This window comes from Choloepus didactylus, chromosome 5 (assembly GCF_015220235.1).
Source record: "Choloepus didactylus isolate mChoDid1 chromosome 5, mChoDid1.pri, whole genome shotgun sequence".
NCBI classification, from domain to species: Eukaryota; Metazoa; Chordata; class Mammalia; order Pilosa; family Megalonychidae; genus Choloepus; species Choloepus didactylus.
In genome coordinates, this window is record NC_051311.1 from 166,039,595 (window position 1) to 166,047,512 (window position 7,918).

Here is a 7,918-nt window from a genome sequence, read left to right on the forward strand (position 1 = left end):
CTAATCAACACCAATACGTCTGCCCACACAAGATTACATCATAGATAATGGCTTTTTGGGAGACATAATGCATCCAAACTGGCACATAGAAGAAGGCAGACAACTCAGGGCAGGGAGATCAAGGCAGAGACCCAGCATGTCTTACACTGAAAAGGGGCTTGATGATTACTGAGAGTCTTGCCTCTAACCCCCTCCCCCAGCCAAAATTTGGACACTGCAGCTTCCTGGGGCCCACATGATCTTGCTCACGTCAGGCATCAAGGACGGCTCGTTCAAAAAATCAAAGAACTGGATTTTGTGTGCTGGGCACTTTCGCATACATTAGCCCATTAACCCTTCAGTGACCCCTGGATTGTCTCACAGAAGTACCCATATCTTCTGGCCCCAAGGTCAGTGCTCTGTCCTCAGCCCATCTTGGAACCCCTCTGTGGGAGTGAGGAACCCACCTGTGAAGCCCTTCTCAGGGGGACTGGGCAGGTGCTGGGGGCATCTTCCAGTAGGGGTCCAGGTGCTCTGTGCCAGAGGGCACTGCCCTGGGCTCCCAGGGGCCGGAGCAGAAGAGGCTCAGTGAGGGACCCAGGCCAGCAGGGATCTCACAGACAGCTGTAGGGGAGACAGGGCAGGTCAGCAGCTAGTCCAGGAAACCCCCTGTCCCAGGACCTCTGTTCAGGTCAGTGCCAGCCGTGTTGTCAGGGGAGACTGACTGGGCCACCCTCAGAGATGGTAAAGCCCCTGGGACTTCATAACAAGGAAGATGCTGATCACAGCAACATCCCCATTAGCAGCTGGCTCTCATCACAGCAGGTTCCTTACATGCCTTCTCCTGCAGACATGGCCCTATGAAGTAGGTACCAGTAACTGCCAGTTTTTCACATGAGGAAGTGGAGGCTGTGAGAATTGGAGGGTCTTGCTCACAGCTAGAATGTGCTGGACCTGGGATACAAGGCCAATTACGTCTCACACCAAGGTTTGAGCACTTCACCGCTGTACTAACTACTCCATGGGTCTAGTTAGAAGGGAGAAATGGGGGGTCAGAGTCCAGCAGCCTTCGAGCCCTTCAGAGAGTGGGAAACTTCTCTCAAGCGCCCCTGGGTCCTGCACAGACACCCAGATAATCCTGTGCCCTGGGCATGGGCCAGTCCTGGCCTGCTCAGCCCCACTTCCTCTGGCTTCCTCATGTTTGTCCAAACCTCTCCCCTCTCCCCACTAAATCTTCCCCTTTCAGCATCTTAATAACCTTCCCTGTCTATTATCCTACCACCACAGCAGTGTCGGGAGAAAGAACACAGACACTGTGGTCAAGCTCAAGATCAAACCCTCCACTCACCAGCTGTGTGACCTTGGTGAGTTCCTCAAACTCCACTGAACCTCAGTCTCCTCATCCATAAAAACCTATATGACAATCTCTACCTTACCCTATCTTTGTGAAGATTAAAGCTGCTGTTCTAAAGTACCAAGCTCAGCGCACTGTCAGTGCTCAATGTACTAGCAAATAAAACACAAGCTCTGAGGACAGCAGGGAATGGATTTGTGTTCCCATTTTACAGATGAGGCAAATGAGGCCTAATGAGTCTCATTATATCTGGGTGTTTGCCCAGCATCCCACACTGTGCTTAGCACTTCAGGTGAAGTATCTTCTTGAAAACAGTGCAAGGGAGGTACTAACGGCCTCAGGAAACTGAAGTTCAGAAAATTCATGTCTCTTACTGGGATCTGCAGTTAACCAGCAGCAGAGCCCAGGTGGTCTGACTCTAGGGCTCCTGCCCTTGACCACTGACCCACACAGCCTCTGCCACCTGGGGGACGGTGGGCTGCACAAGGTCCTAAGGGACACACCACCACCACTGGTCCCTTCCTGGGGCTCACCGGGGACCATCTCACTGCCAAAGATGAGGGCCCCTGCCCTGGAGGTGGTCAGGCAGTGGCACAGGGTGTCCCCTCTGGAGGTTGGTGTTGATGAGTGCCGCCTCCACGCACAGCTTGGCCGTTCCCAGCCACAGGTCCATGAACTCACTGTGGTTCTCCATGAAGAGGGAAGCCACATCTCCTGAGGGCCCTGGGCTTGCAGGAAATTGGCCATGCTGCTCGAATAGTCATCCAGCTGGTGGAAAGGTCCAGTGTGTGCCTGTGCCCTGAAAGATCAGAGTTGTCTTGTCAGGATGGCACCAAACTGTCGAAGTAAACAAAATGGGCACTGTCCACAGTTCCCACGGGTCCCACCACACTTTTGCCTTCACCTTCAGGAGCACCAGGCCACCACTGTGACAGCAAAGGAGCCATGACTGCTGGGGGGGTGGGGGTGGGGGCTAACACCCCAGACAGCCCAGGATGTGCCACTTCTGAGCACCGTCTGCCTGTCAGGTACTTTGTAAGCCCCACAACATGCATCATCTCACTGATTCTTCACAATAATGCTCAGACTGGCATGATTACTCTCTCTACCGTACAGAGGAGGAAACTGAGGCTCCAGTGGGACAATGGCTTGTCCAGGGCTTCCTAGATGGGATATGGCCAAGCCAGGATTTCAACACCAAGCCTCTCTGGCTCCACAGTTCAACTTCTACCCTCTAAGCTCTGCTCTGAGTCCGCTACTCTGTCAGAAGCCTTGCAGGGCTCTTCCGGTCCCCAAGTTAAAGTTCAAACTCCTAATTTTGGGCCCCTCAGAGTCCCTGAAATGAACTTGCCCCCCACCACTCATTACCACAGTAAATAAAGGATGAGTTTGCCAAGGGAGGGACTCTGTCTTGTTCACTGTCTCCTTCCCTGTATCCTGCTCAGCACCAAGCACAGAGCAAGTTCAGTATTTGTGGAACCACCTGGAAACATCCCCCTTCCCTGCACCTCCCACTTTCTGACCCCCAGAACTCTCACAGCTCTCAGACCTCGCTGCCTTTGCTGATGCTGTTCCCTCTGGTTGGAATACCCTCTTCTCACTTCCTTGGAGGTGCAATTCAAGTACGACTACTTTTCCTCCAAGAGGCCTCTCTGGTTCCCAAGCCCCTGACCTGAGGCTCTCTCTCCTTGCTCCACACTCCCTCAGCTCAGCGCCACGGTCTCTCAACATCTCATCTTGTAATCAACGCAGATGGACAAATGCTCAGTCACCTATTGCAGGTTCAGGTCACTGCTAGGCACAGGGACACATTGGAGCGAGTTCACCAGGGTCTCTGTCCACATGGCACTGCCAGTTTAGGGGTTTACTGTGTACCCTTCTTATCTCCCTGACTCTGAGCCTGGCCCAGGAGTGGACCTGCCTTGTTCCCACTGGGCCCCAGAGCCCAGCCCAGCATCTGGCACAGAGGAGGTGAGAGCAGGTGTTTCTGGGACAGGATGCCCCTGTGGACCATGTCTGACTTTCCTGGAGGAGCAGGTTCTCCAAGACATCTGACTCAGGGCCCTGCTTTAGGATGTCAGTGCCCCTCATGCCCTCCCTGACTCATGCCAACCTGAGGGCAGGGCCTTTCTCATAGGATACTTCAACCTCTCATAGGATACTGGTGTCCCTGCAACACACCTGGGCGTTTGAAGGATACTCTATGCCCCAAGTCTGCTCCATGCTAGGGAACTCAGAGAGATTCCCCAAGAGGAGATTTTGACCTTGGAGATGGAGGTACTAGGTACTGCCAGGAAAATGGTGTGGAGCAAAGCTGCTCCTTTGGGGCCCAGATGCCCTGTGCTGGCAGAGGCCACAGGGTCTGGTCTGGGGAGATTTGGGGGATTAGAAGCCTGGCAGGTCATGGGAGATTGAGCAAAGAGGTAGACATGATACTTACAAGACATTGCTCCTAACAGTCTTGATAAAGATCCAGATAAAGTGCCAGCCACCAGATCCCAGGTAAAGGAGCAGCAAGGATAACCCCACCTGGGTCCAGGTGAGTTTGAACACCAGTTCGGAGAACAGCAGCACCCCCACCAGAGATGCCCCAAGCAGCACTGTGGCCTGTGGGCATAGGGCAGCCAGCAGACCCAAAACCTAGGTCCCCCAACTCCTGGCCAAACAGCCAGGGAACTGTTACTCCAACAGGTCAATCTGTGGTGAAGCTAGTCACACTGAGTGGGAGTGCTGAGGACAGAGGTCCCTTTCCAGGCTTGGCTCCAGGGCTGGCTGGGAGAGGCAGGCTAGAGGCAGGGGACTTAAGGTGAGGAGTCCATGGGGGAGAGGCAGGAGGCTGGGTTCTAGTCCCCTAGTCCACCTTTGCCCATCACTTTCTGTGTGACCTTGGGAAAGTCCCTCTCCCACTTTAGGCTCTAGTTTCCCCCTCTGGGCAATGGGTATAATCAGACTTGCTGTCAGAGCCCCTTTCAGCCAGAATAGAGACCACTTTCCTGGCACTCAGGGTTCTTACCTAGGTGGGGAGCTCAACTCCCAACCCAGAAACCCAGGTTGGTTCTGTGGATGATCAAGCCAAGCCTCAAAATCCAAATGAGCAGCTTCCTCAGAAGGGGGACCAGGTTCAGACCTTGTTCACAGTCTCAGGCAGCTCCATGCTCTGCCTGCGATAGAGGACAGAAGTGCAAAGGGGTTGGAGCCTGAGAGGTGCACGTCCAAGGGGTAAAGGTGACTGAGGGAGAGGAAGAGGGCCTTGAAGGCACCCACACACATACTCAGCAAGCTGCTCAGCTGAATCCTTGGGGGCTGGGGCTGAGAGGGAGGGAATGGCTGACTATGCCACAAGGGCTGGCCTAGGATTAGGACACTCAGGCTTTATTCCTGGAGCTTTTCGGACTTACTTAAGGGGCAGCAGTTGGGACTCAGTTTCCTTTCCGGTTCTCCTATTCCTGGGGAGAGGCTGAAGGTCACGGCTGTGAAGTAGCCTTAGCGCTTCCAAGCCAGATGATGACATGACAGGGGCCTAAGGAAGCCCTTTACAAACTACCCGCCCCTCTCGCAGAAAGCCCAAAGCTGGAAGGGCCGAACCAGCAGCGTCCCTAACACTGATGCCTGGGTCTTCAGGGTCGGAGAACCTCTGGGCTCTCCGAGCCCACCAGGACAGGGGTCAGGATCCCCTCCCGGAAGTCGGGATGGGCCGAGGAGAGGAGGGGCGCCCCATTCCTCGGGCCCCCGTCCCGGGTCCTGCCGCCCGCCCTCGTCCCCAGAGAGGGAAGGTAAGAGATCTCCCCGCGGGGAGTTAGAGCGGCAGGGCCGCCCCTATTACCTCCCCCGACTTGACCGGACACATTCCCCCATTTCCCTCCCGCAACCCAAACCACGATCCGCAACTTAAACGCCGCCAGCGCGCCGCAGAGCGTAAGGCGCACGGCGGTCACTGACGCCGAGGGATCCAGCCCGCCGTGCGTGCAACCTCGGGCGCCACCGCCCCGCGGCACGCTGGGAGTTGTAGTTCGCGCCGCTGAGCCCCGCCCGGCTTCCGAGACCCTGGAGACCTAGGAGGTGGCAGGCGAGCTTTGCTCTGTATCTTTCACCGCCAGTTCCCGGGCGTCGGGGTCGTGGGAGAAGAGCCGTCATCTGCAGCATCAGCTGAGAATGTGGAATCCGGGCCTCAAGCCCGGGCAGAGTTTAGCAAAAGCCTAGCATCCCTCCTAGAGTGCTAAAAGGACCGTTCCAGAAGGAATATTGAGCGAGGGGTAGTCTCAAATACGTGTCTGTGTAGCGCGATGAATAGAGCACTGGACTTCCAGCTAAACCTGGCGTGGCTATTCTAGTGTTGTGTGTTAGGGTCTCACCGAATTTTGAGGGCTTCCCTCCAGACGTTTTACTGCATCCAGAAGGTTCAGAAGACCCCCGGCTACCGGCATACCTGAGTCTTGCTGAGTCCTCCAGGCCAGGAGTGTTATTGAGGCCCAGGAATCCTTTCCCAACCGTGAGTCTCTTCTGAGCAGCGCAAAACCTGTTTGAGGTGGCTGTAGTGGATCCGCTGGAATAGTGGATGGCACATGACAGATGATGAGTAAATGAACAAATTCCTCAGTAGTTGGAAACACCCTCATGTCCCAGTACTCCCAGCCTGGGGCTGAAGAGAACCACAATTTGTATGCTAGAGAGAGCACTGTCCCTGGAACAGAGAGAGACACAGTGCAGTGGTTAAGAGCATGGTCTGGGTTTGAAGAGTGCCTCTGTTACTACTGGCTGTATGATATTAGCAAGTTGCTTACCTTCTTAAAAGAATAAAAGAGGACCCCTATCTCACACCTATACACAAGTATTAACCCAAAATGGATCAAAGACCTAAATATAAGAGCCAGAACCATAAAACCCCTAGAAGAAAATGTAGAAAAGCATCTTCAAGATTTTGTCATAGGAGGTGTTTTCATAGACCTTACAGCCAAAGCACAAGTAATGAAAGAAAAAAATAGATCAGTGGGACCTCTTCAAAATTGAATACATTTGTTATTTCAAAGGACTTCATCAAGAGAGAGAAAAGACAGCCTACTCAATGGTAGAAAATACTTGGACCCACACATCTGATAAAGGTTTAATATGCACAATATATAAAGAGATGCTACAACTCAATAGCAAATGACAAGCAACCCAAATTAAAAATGGGCAAAAGACTTGACAGACATTTTTCCAAAGAGGATACATAAATTGCTAAAAAGCATATGAAAAGATGTTCAACATCACTATGTATCAAGAGAATACAAATCAAAACTACAATGAGATATCATTTTACATCTACTAGAATGGCCCACATTAAAAAAACAGAAAATTGCAAGTGTTGCAAAGATGTGGAGAAATAGAACACTTTTTCACTGTTAGTGGGAATGTAGAATGGTACAGCTGCTATGGAAGACAGTTTGGCAGTTCCTCAGGAAGCTAAACATAGAATTGCCATATGATGTGGAATTCCACTACTAGGTTTATACTCAGAAGACTGAAGACATGGATGAAAACAGACATTTGCACATGGATGTTCAGAGTGGCATCACAATTGCCAAAAGATGGAAGCAATCCAGGTGCCCATGAACTGAGGAATGGATAAACAAAATGTGTTTTATACATATGATGGATTATTATTTGGCTTTAAGAAAAAATGAAATTGAAGCATGTGAAAACAAGGATGAAACTTGAGGACATTATGTTGAGTGACATCAAAGGATAAATATTGGATGACCACACTAATATGATCAAAATATAATAGCAAACTCATGGTGTTAATATCTAGAATATAGGTCACAGAAGATAGAATGAGGGCAGAAATGGAGATCTGATGCTTAGCTTCAGCAGAAATTGTAAGGAAACTGTACATGTTTGGAATTGGATATAGGTGATGGTAACACATTATAGTAAGTGAAATTAAGAGCAATGGTAATGCAGGTGTGATTGTGGTCGAAAGGGAAAGGGTAGCATCATGTATGTCATTAAAAGCAAAGCCAAAGGATGAAACATGGGACCTTATAAATATAATGAACCCTCTTGTGGATGATGAATGTGGCCAGTAGTACAAATATAAGTATGTTCTTCCATGACTTAAAACAAATGTACAATATTATTGCAGTGTGTTAATAATAGGATTGTATATGGGTAAAAATACACCTAAAGCAAACTATGGATGCCAGTAAATAGTAATATATGAATATTCTTCCATCAATTGCAAAAATAAAAAATAAAAACAGGGACATTATGCTAATTGAAAGAAAATAGACAAAAAGTACTATATATTGTTAGACTCAATTTGTATAGAATGCAAATATAAATAAATTTATAGAGACAGAGAAAAGTGTTTTTCTGACAGAAATAGATTGGTGGTTATGTAGGGCTAGAGAAGAAGAGAAGGATTGAGAGTTGACTGCAGAGGGGTGTGGGGTTTTTCTTTTTGGAGTGGAGAACATTCTAGAATTGCCTGTGATGAAGAATGCAAACTCTGTGGAAGACACTGCTCGTACACTTCAGATGGATGGTATCGTATGTGTATTTATCTTAATAAAACTGCTTAAAAAGTGATCAAAGCCTAAGCAT

General features: G+C 50.2%; 1 pseudogene; it reads right to left on the reverse strand.

Annotated features, from left to right (window-relative positions):
• Positions 1-5,757, reverse strand: part of LOC119535503 — a 12,927-nt pseudogene extending 7,170 nt beyond the window's left edge.
• Positions 5,758-7,918: the final 2,161 nt, after the last annotated feature.